At 43.2% G+C, this 17,570-nt stretch overlaps 1 pseudogene; it reads right to left on the bottom strand.

The window, feature by feature from the left end:
- The window catches only part of LOC113018030 (NLR family CARD domain-containing protein 3-like), a 28,665-nt pseudogene extending 16,369 nt beyond the window's left edge, over nucleotides 1-12,296 (bottom strand).
- Between the last annotated feature and the right edge of the window lie 5,274 nt (nucleotides 12,297-17,570).

The following is a 17,570-nucleotide window of genomic DNA, read 5'->3' as shown; positions in this document are numbered from 1 at the left end:
ACGCTGAAGATATGTACCTATTCGGAACCATGATAACAGGGTTCTTGCTGATCGGAGCTGGCTTGGCCCTGGTTTATCGGAGAATTAAGAAAGCGGAACCGGCTGTTCAAACCCCCACAAGGCTGCCCGCTGGGATTGAAAGGATGGGACGAGGTGCGGCTTCTCAGAAAGGGCTCAGTGAATGCAGCATGGTTAAGAGCTTGGAGGCGCTAACGGCTGCAGTGAAGGCTCAGAATAACACCTCTGAGTGTATATTGGATTACATCAAGGAAGAATCCACTCGGAACAACACCTTGGGGCGGAAGCTGGATTACATCGCGGATCAGTTGGCTGCGGTCGTGAAGTCTCAGAATCTGCTCTGTGAGCAAAAGCCTGAAAAGACCACAGAATTGAAGGTAAATAACATAATTGAGAGGCTCGCAGCTATCCAGCGGGAGATTGAGAGACCAGTGTCGGTGTCGGAGTGTTAAAAACAGCTTGAAATTCTCATGAGTTGTTTGTAAAAGAAAAATCACAAATCATATAATGCGGCTACCCCTTTGGCGCCAGCTGTGGGCTCAAGGCCTGAGCTGAACAAAAACACCCTGATAACGACTGTGTTGAGTCTGTTCCTTCCCATTCCATGCAAGGCCACCTGGGTTGGCTGGTAGACTGTTTACTTAGCCTGATAGGGCGGAGGACACTGTCTCAGCTGAACTATGGACACGCACACACATACATTTACACTGATAAGCACTCACACATCCCCCCTCCCCTTCCAATGCCTTCGATGCTTGTTGCCTCCTGGGAACACGAGGCGGGTCTGGGCCCACGCCGGAGAGTCGGCGCAGTGGCAGGATGGCTGCTGTGTTGCCTGGGATTACTCCTTATCCCCTAACCAACCTTGTTGTTGGTCACGTGCTCTATAATGTTGTACTGTGGACATTTATGTGCTTTCTGTGCAGAGGAGTTTTTTTGTTTCCTGTTCTCATGCTGTCCTCTATAGCCCAGCATGAGCAGAGGTCTCTTTTTTCCCCTTGTACTTTCCCATTGTAGTGTAGATTTCAGTGTTTTTTCTATAATGCAACGTTCTCTGACTTGTATCCCCATGTGATGTCTGTGTTGTGTGTGTATGGTCGGGGGGCGGGTTCATTCCACTGCAGGGCAACCTGACACTGCAGGTGATGAATAAAATTTGAACTTGAACTTGATTATATAAAAATGTGGCATTTAAGTCAAATGACTCATGCTTTTCTTCTTTAAGGCAATCAGTTTGCATGGTTTTTAAAAGTAAAGAACACTTGTGTTTAATTAAATACAGCTCACATTAGATCTAAGTAGTTTCACAGGTTTATGATTGTTACGAACTTGTATGTCCGTGTGTTTGTTTGTGCAAGTGCTGTGTTTTTGTCTATGTTAATTTAGCTGTGCCAGGGCCCTGTTCCGATTGGTGCGTGGACTTACTGCCCCGGCGTGATTGGATCCAGCTGGAGGACCCGCCCAAGAAAAGGAGGCTGGAGTGCTACAGCGGGAGAGGTCCTCGCATTTCTCCTCATCACCCAGCAGTAGTCCTGTGGTAGCCGCTGGCTGCAGTATACGTGCGAAAATTGTGGAAGTGGAGTGGGTAGGGGTGAGCTGCCGTTTATTTTGATCACCCGTTTTCTCCTGTTTTTGAGTTGGTTAAGGAGGTCAGACTCTGTCTTTATTTTGACTTTAGTTTGGTGAGGTCAGGGGTGCGGGATTTGTGTAGGTTTGTTTTGTTTATTGTTTTGGCCTTGGCTCACCCTGAAGTGTTGACACTCCCGTTTTGGCTCTCTTTATTCACCTTGTAAATAAATCACTTCACATCTAACGGATTTGTTGCGTGTGACTGCTTGGGTCTTGGGGAGGGAAGCGAGTGCCTCGCTCATGTTATGGCCTGGCCCTAGACGGGTCGTAACAATGATGTCCATGTAGTTTAGAAAATACATTTGCAGGCATGTAACAAATCCAAACATTCGTCGTAGAATGACGTTCTTGCCCTCTCCTTTTTCTTACAGTGAATTCTGAGGTTTCACTTTCACATCTCAACAAACTGCAAGGTGACCATTTTTATTCATGGTATCTGATGCATGACCTCACCTTGTTGAGCAGATGGATCAGAGTTCAAACGCAGCTGAGAGAAAAGAGAAGGATCTTTGATCTGAAGATGTTTGATTGTTATCTTGCATGCTTTGTCTCCTTTTTTCCTCACTGTGTCGATGAAGCTGCGTGCCTTATCTGCTCTGGCTAGGTTCTTCTCCAGTATCGATTCTTTCTCCAACTCATTTAAGACAGTGTCACATACGAGGGCCTCAAGGAGCTGTGTGAGGATTTCTGTTGTTACCCTCCAGACAAAGGCTGACCGCACCCTGGCAAGCTCCTCCTCTACAGGAAGAAGAAAGAGACATAAACATGGTTCTCAGTCGACATCATGTGAAAAATATTCTAACTTTGTTGAATTAACACTTCATCATCTCATCAACAAATACTGAATTTTAGGATGTGTGGGGTTAAAATTATGCCAGCTTAAAATGAAACTGAAGAAAATATCTAAACTGAAAAATAATATTGTAACCGATACACAGATGATCTGTATTGCTATACAGACGGGCAGGTATACAGGTATACTATGAACAAATATACATATATAAAGATGAAGCACTGTGAGGTAAACAGATCTACAGAGTGCTATGAAAATATCTACAGTAGTGGAAGCGTAGCTCTCTGAACAGACTATAACAGTGTACACACTATAACAGAGACTACACCATGTCAGTGTCCTAAAACTACAGCAGTAACCAACGTGGTGAATGTTGATAATGAAAGGATCATGGTCACTGGGAGGAGGAGTGTAGAAGGGTTAGGTGAGTGTGGATGGAAAGGCTCAGCGGGGACTGAGTTCAGTAGGGTAACAGCTGTGGGGAAGAAGCTGTTCCTAAACCTGCTGGTTTTAGTCTGAAGGCTCCTGTAGCGCCTCCTGGAGGGGAGGAGGAGCTGGAAGAGTTTATTGGCAGTATGAGAGGAGTCTGAGAATGATGCGTGCTCGGCGTAGAAATCTCTTCCTGTGGACATCCTCAATGCCAGGAAGTGGAATCCCTGTGATGTGTTGGGCGCTGCAGTGCCTTGCGGTCAGCAGCAGAGCAGTTCCCACACCAGACTGTGACACAGTTGGTCAGGATGCTCTCTATCACACAGCGGTGGAAGTTGATTCTTCTTCAGTATCCTAAAGAAAAAGAGGCCCTGATGGGCCTTCTTGACCAGGCTGGAGGTGTTAGTTGACCAGGACAGATTCTCAGAGATGTGGATCCCCAAGAACTTGAAGCTGGAGACCCGTCCAAGGATGGAGTTGGATGCATACTAAGGTCTGCAGTCATAGAGGAACGGGCTCAGCACACAGCCCTGTGGAGTGCCAGTGTGAGTGTGACAGTGGTAGAGCTGTTATGGCCTGACCTAACATGCTGAGGTCTGTTGGTCAGAAAGTCCATGAGCCATGATCCAGGTACAGATGGAGTTGTTGAGTCCAAGATCCACACGTTTGGTGATCAGCTTGGAGGGAAGAACTGTACTGAATGCTGAGCTGAAGTCAACTAACAGTATTTTTGCATGAGTACTCTTGTTGTCCAGGTGTGAGAGTACACAGTGAAGAGCTGTGGATACAGCATCCTCTGTACTCCATTGATTTGATAGACAAATTGGTGAGGATCCAGTGTGGGGGGCAAGCATGCCCTGTAATGCATCAGGGCCAGCAGCTTTTTGAGCTTTGCTTTGTGTAATGTTATAAATACTTGGATAATCCTCAGAGTCTCTGGACTTTTACTTAGAGATATTATATTCAGTCCTGTGGATAGTTATATATTTAAAAATATATTATCCTCTCTGGTTACTCTGGTATGAATGACTCTGAATCACTTAATGGTAAATAACACACTATTGGCAAAAATAAAAAACTGTGAAAGAATTCCAGATGACAAGTCTGTAGTTCGACATACAAGTGACGACCTTTGACCTTCATCAGTTTTTATTTAATTGTGTCAGAGAAACTCAAACGTGCTCTTCATGCAGCTGAGTACATTCAGTGTTTAAAACGGAAGCTGTGCAGGTCTGAGATCAGCAGCTTTGTGAAACACCAAGCTGAGGTCCTGTTAATGCTGATATATAGTGACACAGTTACATTTCAATTTAATTCAATTTTATTCATATAGCGCCAAATCACAACAACAGTCACCTGAAGGTGCTTTATATTGTACAGTAGATCGTACAATAACAGATACAGAGAAAAACCCAACATTCATATGATACAGGGGTGATTAATCCTTTTGACTTTGTTTTTATCAATAAAACAGCTGCAGCTTTCACTACAGCACATGTGGTGCTTTAACCTTTGTACTGTTTGCATCAGTTCATTCTGCAGTTAACATGTGAACATGTTGGATGATCTGTCTGCTGTCACTGGGTGGTGCTGAGGTCTGAATCAGCTCCTGTAATCACAAAGAGAACTGAACCATCACAAACTGAAATATAAAGTTTATCTCAAATCTGAAATAGAGCTGATCCTTCTGTCCTCACACACCCAGGATCTGAAGTTCTTCTCTTACATTTCTTTAGTTCTTCAGCTCTGCTCACATACGAGCTGTTTATTTCTTAAAGCCGTATATACCAACAGATTTTCCAATATAATGTTAACCTTTGAGTTGTTGGTGCTTTGTTTTTTTTTTTTTTTTTTTTTTTTTTTTTTCTAAATGACATCAGAAACAGCAGTATGCGACATTACGTGATGGCAGAGCTTCAGTTCATCCTTTGTCATTTTTTTTTTTTTTTTTTTAAATAAATAGGACAGGGGGAATGAATGAGAGAGAGAGGGGGAGAGAAAGAAAGAAAACCAAAGGGGAGAAGAGACGGTGAGAAGGGGGGGGAAGAGAGACAAAAAAAAAAAAAAAAACTCCTGGGTCACCTGTATGGAGAAAAAAAAAAAACAAACAAACAAACAAAAACAAACAGAGGAGACAGCAAACAACAAAGAGCAACATAATAATAGAGAAAACAAAGCACCATACCATCACAATAAACTAGCTAGTCATAGATATCAGTATTTACTAAGTAATAAACGATATTGTGCAGCACGCAAGATAGACAGCGCACAGTGTGCTTTGAGGCAGCAGCCAAGAAAGCTTTAGTCCGCGTCTGTGAATACCCATGTGTGCATACCTGTGTGGATCAGCATGCTTGCATTCCAAAGGTTTCTCCATGTAATGATCTGCTAGGGAGTGTGGGGGGCCACAGCCCCGTCCTCCAGGGTGTGAAGCGGGTATGGAGGAGATCAAAACTCCAGACATCCAGAGGCCCCCAGAACACAAGAGACCATGGAAGACCAACAGAGGGGCAGCCGCGCCACTGTCCCAGTAAGAGCTGAGGAGAGTCCCAGATGAGGGCTCGCCCAGCAGCCGCGGAGCAGAAGTCAGGGGGAGTTGCAGTGACGCGCCCGTGAGCTCCGCCGGCACCCAGCTGCGCCTGAGTGACCGAGCCCTAGGCTGAGAGGCCGGGGGCACCCCACCTCCAAAGGGGCCCGAGCGAGCCCCAGGCCCCAGGCCCCGACAAGCGGCCGCCAAGGAGTGAGCCGGTGTGTACCCGGACGCCCACCCCCAGACACAAAGAACCACCAACACACCGACACCTGAGGGAGTCCGCCACCGGCAGGGGAAGTGGTGGTGGGTGGAGATAGGCCTCCAAACCTTGGAGGGCCTGAGGTGTCCCCAGAGAGGTGGCGTCTGATACCCAACCTGACATATAGACACAGACATACAGGCACACACAGACACAAACATCCATTCCCGACACAAACATCCATTCCCACCCTCATGCTCTCATATGCACTCACTCCACACTCAACCAACGTGGAGACAGACATAAAGAGACGCTGTACACACAATCACACTCCCCAAGCGTACTCTACAAACCGGGTCTAGGTACCCTTGCCCCTGGAGGGGGGAATTGCACCCAGACCCAGGTGGTGTTACCCTTTTCCCTGCGGTGGGGAGAGGCAGACCACCCCGACTCCGCAGCAGCAGGGAGGCCCCATACCCCAGACCGCAGTCGGACGGCCAACTCCTCCTACTAGCCCTCCCGCTCCAGCAGGCCGCAGAGAATGGGGGTGGGAGAAGACTCCAAACCTCCCTCCACCCGCTCATTGTAGTGTTGATGCATATGTGTTCTAAGGTGCAATTAAAACCCAGGAGGGCATGGAGCTACCTGCCAAGGAGCAGCAGGTAAGCGCATAGTCCCTCCTGCTAACCCTCAATGACTAAGTGTATTTAAAATTGAGAGGTGGGCAACGACGTCAGGGGTGAGGTATACACCCTGATGGTGATTTGGACTCCGTGATTGTGCCCACCCCCAAGATCCTATATGTATGTGTAATGAGAGTGTGAATAATGTGAATGTCTAAGTTGTGGGATAAAATTGAGGCAGAGGCAGCCAGAAGGGGACAGGGGGGGGGGGGGGGGGGTAGCCTCCTCTGCACCCTGGTGACATACCCCCACTCCAAGGCCCTGCATGTGTGGGTGGTTGTGGAGGAGCGGGAAGAGGGAGGCAGCTGGAGATGGGGAGGGAAGGAAGGGAGGGGCAGGTAACCCCTCCCTGGGGCCAGCTCCCCCGCTGACCCCAGTAGGCACTCCCACCCTCCGCGACCCGCCAGGGAAGGGGGGCCCAGGCCCATCAGACCGGGGCCCAGTGCAGTAGCGCCCCCCGGCTCCACAGAGCCCTGGACAGTCCACCCAACCCCACCACAGAGAAAACTGCACCCACCCCACCAACCACACATCTTCCAGACTACATAAGACGGTAAACGCCCAGGCTGAGATCTTCCTCCACCTCTCCTGTATCTCCCCCTCCTGCAGAGAGTTCCTGAGAGAAGAAAGCTCCTGCAAGATGTGACCATCCCCCCCACCAGTTGAAGAGCCCCCCAGGCGGCTCGATGCACTGGCGGCACCCTGATCCAGGGCCGGGCCCCCATGCACCCACCCGCCCACAACCCCGGCAACACACCAACCAGGACCCGAGCCCCCGAGGCCCGGCCCGGGCCCCAGCTCAGAGACGGAGCGCCCCCAGAACCTCACGCCCATCCCGGACCCACCCAGGGGCAGCCAGGTTGCCAGGTCAGTAACCCGCGTCCGTCAGCACAGACCCTCCCCTAGCCCCGCTGCACGCAGCCGCGAGGAAACAGTCACCTGAGAGCCAACAGAGCCCTCAACCGGACGTGACCGCTACCCCGGGTTGAGCCCCCCAAGGAAGATGCCTCCGGGGAACCCCCCGACGCCCTAAGCCTGTCCCTACCCCCTCACCAATCACAACAGTGAAGGCGGGACCAAACTATGACCCCCCACCCCCACTAGGTGATGGAGCTGATAAAAGGGGCCCAGAGCAATTGATCTGATGTGGTGGCAGAGGCTGTGTCAAGACTAATGTAATCTAATAGATAATTTCTATATTGGTTAGAATTAAGATTATTTTTATTTTTCCAGTTCATGAGGACTGTTTTCTTGGCTATGCATAGGGCAGTGAAGATCATATGGGCTATATTCTTTTCTGAAGTGACATTATCTAAGCTGCCCAACAAACACACTAAGGGGGAGGTTGGAATGTTACATTTCAGACATTTTGATAAGTCTTCACATATCTCGCGCCAAAACTTTTGCACTGGTGGACAGAACCAAAGAGCGTGGATGTAATTGTCTGGTGTATTGCCTTGACAGTGTGAGCAGTTGTTGGAAGATGTAAAGCCCATCTTGAACATCCGATGACCTGTATAGTGCACTCTATGAAGTATTTTGTATTGTATTAATTGCAGACTGGGATTTTTAATTAATTTAAAAGTTTTTAAGCAAATCTGAGACCAGAAGTTTTGGTCTAGGTTGACTGATAAATCTGCTTCCCACTTTGCAGTAGGAAGGGATATTGATTCATCTAATTTAGAAAGTGTTCTGTATATTTTAGATAATAATTTGGGGGATTTAAGAGTAAGAAAATGTGCCGCACTTAGTGGTGTTTGTAATTCAACTTGACTGAGGTTAAATTTCTTTTTTACTATGGATTTAATTTGTTGATATTCTAAAAACCTTGTCTTGTTGATCCCATATTGTTCAACTAGTCTGTCAAATGGAATAAATTCTGTTCCCTCTAATATATGTTCTAAGTATTTAATTCCTTTACAACTCCATTCTGGGAAATTAATCATATTATTGTTTTGTAATATGTCAGGGTTATTCCAGATAGGTGTACGTTTGCATGGAATTAATGAAGACTCCGTTATTTTTAGAAACTCCCACCATGCTGTTAGAGAAAAGCTGATGTTGATACTTTTAAAGCATTCATGTCTTTTGATGTTTGAGCTAATAAATGGTAGGTCTGAAATCTCTAGATCCTTGCATAGTGCCTGTTCAACATCTAGCCAGGGCTCAACTAAGAAGGTATGTTTTAACCATTCTGAGATGAACTGAAGCCTGTTGGCTAAGAAGTATTGGTGAAAATTAGGCAGATCTAATCCTCCTCTATCCTTGGTTCTTTGTAGCGTTTTTAAGCTAATACGCGGGGGTTTATCTTTCCAAAGGAATTTGGAAATATATGAATCCAGAGATCTGAACCAATCTTGTGATGGTTTGTTAGGGATCATCAAAAATAAGTAATTTATTTTTGGCAAGATCATCATTTTTATAGTGGCGACCCTTCCCATGAGTGATATGGGTAAAGATTTCCATCTAGTCAGATCGCCTTCTACTTTCTTTAGAAGTGGGATGTGGTTTAGTTTAGTTAAGTCTGAAAGCTTAGGAGAGATATTAATACCTAAATATTTAATATTTCCGGATTGCAGTGGGGCAGAGGAAGAATTATGGAAGGAGCAGTTAATGGGGAGAACTGTAGATTTTGGCCAGTTAATTGAATAATCTGAAACTCTTGAAAACCAGTTTATTAAAGTAATTACCTCAGAGAGGTTGGTTTGTGTGTTTTGCAGAAAAAGCAACACATCATCCGCATAGAGACTGATTTTATGTTCTATGTTCTTACATTTTATGCCCTTAATTGTTGTAGCCTGTCTAAATGCTGCTGCTAGAGGTTCGATAAAAATTGCAAAAAGTGAGGGGGAGAGTGGGCATCCCTGTCTGGTGCCCCTCAGGAGACAGAAGCTGGAGGATGTCTGGTCATTTGTTCTGATACGAGCCGTTGGGGAATTGTATAATATTCTTATCCAGTTTATGAAAGAGTTTCCAAAACCAAATTTGTGTAAAGTTGCGAATAAAAATTTCCAATTAACTCTGTCAAATGCTTTTTCTGCATCTAGAGATAATATTATGGCTTCGATGTTTTTATCGTATGAGTAGTCTATTAAATTAAGTAATCTACGAGTGTTTGTTGAGGAGTGCCGACCTTTTATGAAACCAGTTTGGTCAGTATGAATTAAGAGGGGGGTCATTTTCTCTAATCTCTTTGAGAGAGCTTTGCAGATTATTTTAAGGTCTACATTTAAGAGAGAAATTGGACGATAGCTTGAGGGAAATAAAGGGTCTTTGCCTGGTTTTAGCAGGAGACTAATGTTGGCAGAATTCATATTTGGTGGTAGTCTGCCCTTTTCCTCGATTTCCTGCAACATGCTGTGGAATACTGGTGCCAAAATTGTCCAGAATTCTTTGTAGAATTCTGCAGGGAAGCCGTCTGGACCTGGAGCCTTATTATTGGGCATACTTATCAGGGCTTCCTGGAGTTCACTTGGCGTCAGTGGCGAATCCAATTCCATTGCTTGACTGTCTAGTAATTTTGGAAGAGTTACGTTGTCAAGAAACAGATCAATTTCATTTTTAGATGGGTTTATTTGTGGTGAGTATAAAGTTTCATAGAAATCCCTAAAAATGTTGTTTATTCTTCCAGGATCATATATTGTGTTCCCCGATAAATCTTTAGCAGCACATATAGTTGTTTTTTCTTTATTTATTTTTAGCTGGTTAGCTAGAAATCGACCTGATTTGTTACTGTGTTCAAAATTTGAGTTGTTGGTGCTTTGTGAATGTGAATCTGCATACATGAGCAGACGGAGCAGGTTTCAGTCCTGGTTCAGTCTGCTGCTGCACCGTGGTCACCAACATACAGAGGTATCATAACAAATATTAATGCTTTTTTCCCTCTCAAAGGATGTAAGCTGTACTGCACATGTAACTTTGTGAACTTACCTCAATAAGAATGATTCAGACTGTTTTATTTAACCTGAATATTTGAAACAAACTTAGTAAAAACAATACACAGAGTCAGTGCTAAAAATGTAATCCGAGGAAAAATGAAACACACGTTTTAACTTAAGCTGCCAAGCAGAAGTATTTGGTTTGAGTACATAAATATTAGGCTTTGCTATTTAATCTGTAATTAATGATTAATGAGGGGTTACTGAAGTGCAAGCCTTTTTTAAAATATGTGTTAATATCCTTACAGATGTGGCAAAAGAGTGAAAACATGCTGCTGTTTGCACATATTGAATAATCAGCTCTGCACAGGAGCTGCAGCAGAGTGCAGCCTGTTGCTCTTACAGTGTAATACTCATAATAAAAGTACAGTAACTGTGGTTAGTTACTGACTGAGCAGCCCGGTGCGTTTCTGTTCATTTCGTTCACCTGCACGGGTTAGCTAAACAAACTTTACAAAACAAGTTTTGCCGATAGCCGAGTGCCCATCTTAGCTAGCTAGCTAAGGATGTTAGCTACAGATTAGCTTACAAACACCTTTCACTTACCAAAAATATTGTGGCGGCTCTCAGGTCCTTCTGTCAGGCAGACACTGAAGAACACCTGAGTCTGTCAGTTTGAAACAGTCGGTAAACGCTGGACCTCCTCTCAGCGTCCCCGCTCTATGTGCCGTTCAGAGATACACAAGTTTCTTCATGACTGCGGCTGCTGCAGATATTAGGTCGTCCATGATTTCTACAGTCACTGGTCAGCAATATAATGTGCGCAAACATATGTGGCTCATATATGTGGCTCTGAAGCCCCGCCCCTCAAGCGCACCCTCAGATGCCGAAGCAGTGCCAACTAATTGAAGCTGAAAAAATAACTGTACGTGGAAAAAAACGATGTAAGTGTGAAAACCACATGAACAGTGAGTTTTTTCTTTAAATTTCTATATTTATGTTTTTTCACTATCATTTCACTTTCAATACATTTGTTTCAGTTTCAATATTTCTTCAGTTTCATTTTAAGGTGGCATCGTTTTAACCTCATATGTGGGTTCAAAGTACAAAAAAGTCCAGTTGTTTCTCTGCCAAACTCCTTAGACTGGAAGTTCTCATGTTATATTAATGTCCCACAGAAAGATTAAGGCAAAGATTAGGACAGGTTACAACTCGTGAATTTTATGTACTTGTCACAGTTACAAAAAAGAATCTGCCTGAAGTCTATACATCCATACGTCTCATCATACAAAGCACTGATCTCCTACCTGCTGATGGAGCTGCTTTGGCTGGCTGTTCTTTAGGTTCTTCCATCATCTTTCTATAAAAACACGAGAAGATGATTTTACCAAAAGAAACAGTGAACACAGTCTGGGTGTCACATCATATGAATTTGTGTCATGGTTTAGTGTACGGGCCACACACACTGAAACTGATCTGTGTGAAAGAACACATCGATGACATGTGAATGTAGTGATAACCTCGTCATAATAGAGGTTTTTACTTTTTCACATATTTGTTCAGTATAATGATTAAATAATCTGACAATACAAACCTAAAATACTTTGTTCCCTGTCTGCGACTTTGTGCGTCTCTGCTGTTAGTGCTTACAGGAAGTTTTAAACTTAAAATCCTTCCCCACATATGTGACTGTGGTCTCTGGGGCCATTATCCTGAAACACTGGGGCTCAGCCCTGAAAGCTTTGCTATCTTCACCTGATAACAGCAGCTGTTTAAAGTTATTGAGTTTGACAGGGAAGTGAATGTAAATGTGAGACACTGTGTGCTCACAGCTAAAGGCTGCAGTCAGCTGTGTCAGAGCGTCCAATGATCCTTTAATAAACACTCAGAGCTCCATGTTGATGAAGCTGTCATGTGTGAGCTTGTGAGGCTCCTTTAAACTGGCTCTGCTCTGTCAGATGCTCACCTCTTCTTCACTGTTTCATCAATCTGCTGCACTCTTCATCTCCTCCTCTCTCTCTCTGCTGTCCTGTTTAAAAAAACAAACAAATCAGCGTTAGCCAATCAAACTCTGTGCAGATGCTGCAGCTACAGCTGATATGTCATTCAGCTGTTCATCAATCAGCTTCTGCTGCTGTTTATTCAGCTCTTACTCTGAACACGTGCAGATCTAGGAAGATTTTCTTGGGGTGTCAAAATCAAAGCGTTTGTTTTTTCAAACACACGTGCAGGTGTTTATATCACATATGGTTTAAATGATTCAAATGCAGTAAGTATACATGTTTCATATATCGTCTATAACTGAATTATGTTCTGTAGCCTACATAATGAAACACTTTAGTTGCATAAAACGTGAATTTTGATTTTATGTACTGTATATGTCACAGCATCGCAGTGTGGATGTGGAGAAGAGAGGACCCAAACGCAGGCCTCACAGGTGGTGAAGGCTGGTGTTTATGACAGAATGACAGAGCCTGAGATGGATGACTGACTGGAAGACCAGCTGAACAGAAACGACACATGTGGGACTGACAAAGACACTGAACTGGAGCAGGGACGTGCAGAGAGGTTTAAAGGGGCGGGTGCTCAAAGTTAAAAAGGGGCACATTGAACCAGGCTGAATAACAACAACACACATTCATCAAGAATCTAATATGGGAAGGGCAGGGCTGTGTTGGTCTGAGACTGTAGACAGTAAAAAGTCCACAGGAGAGATGGTAGCTGATTAAACAAGTATCATGAGATAATAACAAAATGCAAAGATTGGTGACAGCGCTTGGAACCATAAGGACACAAAAACTGTGAGAAATAATTTAGGCTCTGCCTGTGAATCACTCTTTGCTTCTCTTCTTCCTTCCATCCCATCATTTCATATATCACTCTCCACTTGCTGTCTATCTGAGAACAAGGCACAACTTGCTATTGCAATAAACTATAATCTAATTATCCACACCTAACAACTCCTGCACTTAATCTATAATAAAATGATGACAGAAAAATGTTATAGCCCTGCCTTTAGTAGCCTCACACAGCTCCTGCTGTTTCCTCCTCATGTCCTTACCAGCCATGTCTGCACAATGTTATATCATGAGGAATATTTTTTTTTAAATCCATCTAAATAAAACACACACATGCACGCACACACAGTGACATTTTAGACCTTCTTCAGAATACTGTATATACTATGGGCATCATGGTGCTGATCCAGAATCCTTACATATTTATTACTAGAGCTACAATAATAAAGCAAAGAGGAGGGGGAAGTAATAAATATGAAATAATGTATTTATGATGATTCCATTTGTTTCACTATCCACTCTGTGCAGAGGCAAAGCTTATTACATGTTTAAACTGTAGAGATACAATCATTTTACTGCTGGAAAATCCAACTTTTGTCTTATTTAAAATATAAATCCAATATAATCTGCTTCTTAATGTATGTTCTTTAAAATACAGCGTGTGTTTTTAATATATTATAATTATAATAATACATAATTATGTGGACATGCATATTAGATCGTTTTTTAGTGAAATATAATCCCTCCAGAAAGGCAGGAAAAGCCCGGAAACTTACTTTAAAACTAAATATGTTCTAAATACTTTAAAACTAAATATGTTCCCTAAAACGGTGACAGAGCTACAGACCCATGACAGCCTTACACAGGTAGCCAGCAGCTATGACCAGCACTACCTGTGCAGTTAATAAAAGGACAGGTAATGTTTGTCGCGCTGTTGCACACACAGCACGCTCGTTTGTTTCAGTTCGTCAGTTGCAACAAGACAGCTTACCAACGTGTACGTAATAAGCTAATACTCCTGTGTGCTACACACTACAGTGTGCGCTGTACACCTACTTACTGGTTGTGTCGCATCAGTCTGTGTCTCTGAGTTAACTTGTGTTTCTCCTACAGCTCCGGACCGCAACAAATGCGCGTGCTCTTTGTGAGCTCGTTCCCGGCTCGTAACCAGCGCGTTCTGCCGTCAAGGGCGATCATTGGTTAAATGTGATCATGTGACTGATGCAAGCCAGATCCTTTTATTTAGCAAAACTGTGATTAATAGTTAAATATTATTGTTGAGGGGCACAGACAGGACTCCGCACACACACACATAAAAAAATAAATAAAAAAAATTTAAAAGTTGCCTCAACAAAAGGGCACTTTGGGCACTCATCAGGAAAGGGGCGGGTGCTCAAGCCCCTCTAGCCCCCCCCCCTCTGCACGTCCCTGAACTGGAGGACACTCAGGACTTACACAGGCTAATGATAATGATCAGGGTTCATACGCCTTTTTCAGGGTCAAATTCAAGCACTTCTTAAACACTTTCAAGGTCCCTTTTCAAACTTTTCCAGCACATCCCTCCCTCACCGCCAAAAAAAAATGCATGTTTCAATTCACATCACCTCAGTAAGACCATGTGAAAGTTAAGACAAATCATCCTAGGTGAACTTAAACACCTTTGTTCCCTTTTTGTTAAGAAATAGAAAAACACTCCACACAAAAATACTGCAAAAGGAAACTGTCGCCTTATATAAAGAGTGTATAAACTCAAAATGCACATGTCACTTAAAAATTAAGATGTGAACAAATCAACTTGTTAGATATTCTTCTCCTGTTGAAAACCCCCCCAAAAAGAAATAAATAAGTCTTCTCATCAGATATTGATGCTTCTTTCCTGTGTGACAGAAAATAGGAGACAGATGTTTGTTTGTTTTTTAAGTTAATTCCCAATAAAGCTGTTTTACTGCTAACTACATTGCTGTCTGTATTATTGCTGAAGTCCTAAACGATCACCTTCAGCATAGAGCTGGGCGATATGAGATTTTTTCATATCACGATATGTTTTTTTCATTTCAGGCGATAACGATATCTATCACGATATAAGCCAAATAACTATATTTGTAAGATTTAAATGTGCCGTTGCTCACAAGTAAAATGTGAAATAATCAGCAGCTTGTTTTGATTTAAATATTTATTTCCCATAATAAGTTCAACAGGGTAGATGTACTTAAGGAACATGAGACTTTTTCAGATAAATAAAGGCAAATATTGCAAACTACACAAAAGGCAGCCGCTAAAGCGTTTAAGTTTCAAAATAGAACAAACGAAACAGACTAAATTGTCGATTCCACTTAGAAACAAAATATTAATTCTAAAAATAAATCTTAGTTTGTTTTACAGAAGAACAGACAAAACTGACTAACTTTTGTCAATATCAAATAAACTGAGAACTAAAAGGAAATTCTCAATCTCTCCTTGTTGTATAGCTTAGCTTTTCAAACAGTTTTAACAGTTACTTTAGTCTGACAAAAGCCGAATGACGAATTAGCGCTTCCAGTCAGAGACTGAGGCTACGTCCACACGTACACGGGTGTTTTTGAAAACGGAGATTTTCCGTTTTCGTTTTAAAAAATAATCCCGTCCACACATAAAGGCAGAAATGAAGGAAAACGCTGCTATGAACATGCCAAAGCAGCAGGTGGAGCTAGATTCCTAACCGTGCAGAAATGTTGGCCAATCAGAAGTCTAGAAGCCTCGGTGGGAAAAAGTAAACAAAGCTGGGGCATAGAAGCAGAACCGAGTCGTATGTGTGGAGGGACAGTAACTGTGTGTATATATAAGCATTTAAACACTGCAGAGAGTAGAATTAACAGTATTGTAGAAATTCATTTCACCGAAACAATAACGTGGCGCACAGTGTGACGCATGCACCAGTTTATTGTATTTCCAGACTTGCTTTCGGCACAATTTACAGTGCACGCTACTCTGTTTTTTGTCAGACTTGAAATAGCTGAAATACCTTCACACTACGGAACTTCTCTGGCTCTTCCGTTCGACAATCTCTCCGGCGTTGGAACCATCATCTGTTTTCTCTTCGGTCACGCTCGGTTGATTTTTCTAGTCGGCACACTCATTTCCTCCATTACCCGCTGGCTGCTTCCCAAACAAACACACGTGCGGCTACTTAGTTTGGATTGGCTGACCTTTTTTTTTTTTTTTTTTTTTTAAGAGGACAAGAGCGGCGAGGTCTATCGCAATAATTTAATTTTTCTATCGAGAAAAAGTTATATCGCGATACATATCGTTATCGTTCTATCGCCCAGCTCTACCTAGAAACCAGGTCAATGTGTCTGTAGGTTCAGTCATCCAGGTCATGTGATCTAAGGAGCTTGGAGAGAAAAGAGACGTCTTTAAGTTTCTGGAAGACGTTTCATCTGAGAAGCTTCTTCAGCTCTAAAACCAAACGGTGGAGAGTCCCAGATATTTAAACCTGAGAGGGAAAGAGACGCTCACCATTGATCATGTGATGAGTCACATGATCAATAGTGGGTCAACAATATAACAACAATATAAACACTTATTTCAAGGAGGAAACTGAGAGCCTTTGCACCAGGAGCACAAACATCAGCTCCAGCAATGATCCACTGATGTGTTTTTATTCCATGTATGAATGTTGTTATTGACAGAGATGACGTTTGTGTGTCAGTGATGCAGTGACTGTTGTTGTTACCTGTACAGGCTGGTTAGACTCTATGAAACAGATCATACAGATCTCTGCATGTTAGAAGAGACTATTAAAGGTCATGAATGAGACAAAGGCAGGGAGGCGTCCTTTACAGCTAAACAGCAGAGTGAGAGAACAGCCAGCACCTCTACATTTATCACATTATACAGCACATGTATGATACTGACAGGGATGAGAAGAATTTAGTGATTCTGATCCCATCATTGATATTACTTATTGATTCTCAGTAGCTCTGCTCTGACAGTCACCACCATCACTGAGCAGCATATCAAAGACATTTGTGCACATTAACTGCATGTTGTGGCTCAAATGTTTGTGCATGTTGGAGGCATTTCCTCTTTGTTGTGATCAGTGTTGGTCATTACTCAAAACAGTCATTATTACACATATTACACAGAACACTTTGATTAAAAGTAATGGAGTACGTTACTTCATTACTCCTCATAACATTACTTTGATGTTAAAATGAACAAATGAGCATGTAACAACATAAAGCTGAGGTACAGCCCCACACACCAACACAGATCCTGATGAGGTCACGTGATGTTTCTCTGAGTGTTTATGAACACAAATCAAAGATGAAACAGCACAAAGACACTTCAAAGTGATTCTACTGTAGAAACATGAACAGGTAGAAACCTGCAGCCTGACTGCTCATCACTTTGTTACCTGTTCAAGTTCAGCAGCAGCAGCTCACTTTATCACGGTGCTGGTCTGGGGTCAGTGTTTACTCAGCTTTAACTAGTGATGTGACGTTCTGTATCGAGGCTTCGAAGCGTGTGTCGAGTAATGGAGGGGGCGTTTCCGCGAAGCGCGTATCCAGGCTTGCTTCATTTATGGGAGGAGCTGAAAATGATGACGTCCGAAGCCTCGCTGCCCGGCT

Source organism: Astatotilapia calliptera, unplaced genomic scaffold (genome assembly GCF_900246225.1).
Source record: "Astatotilapia calliptera unplaced genomic scaffold, fAstCal1.2 U_scaffold_33, whole genome shotgun sequence".
NCBI classification, from domain to species: Eukaryota; Metazoa; Chordata; class Actinopteri; order Cichliformes; family Cichlidae; genus Astatotilapia; species Astatotilapia calliptera.
The sequence above is the reverse complement of the archived record's forward strand: the minus strand, read 5'-3'. Positions and strand labels throughout refer to the sequence as shown.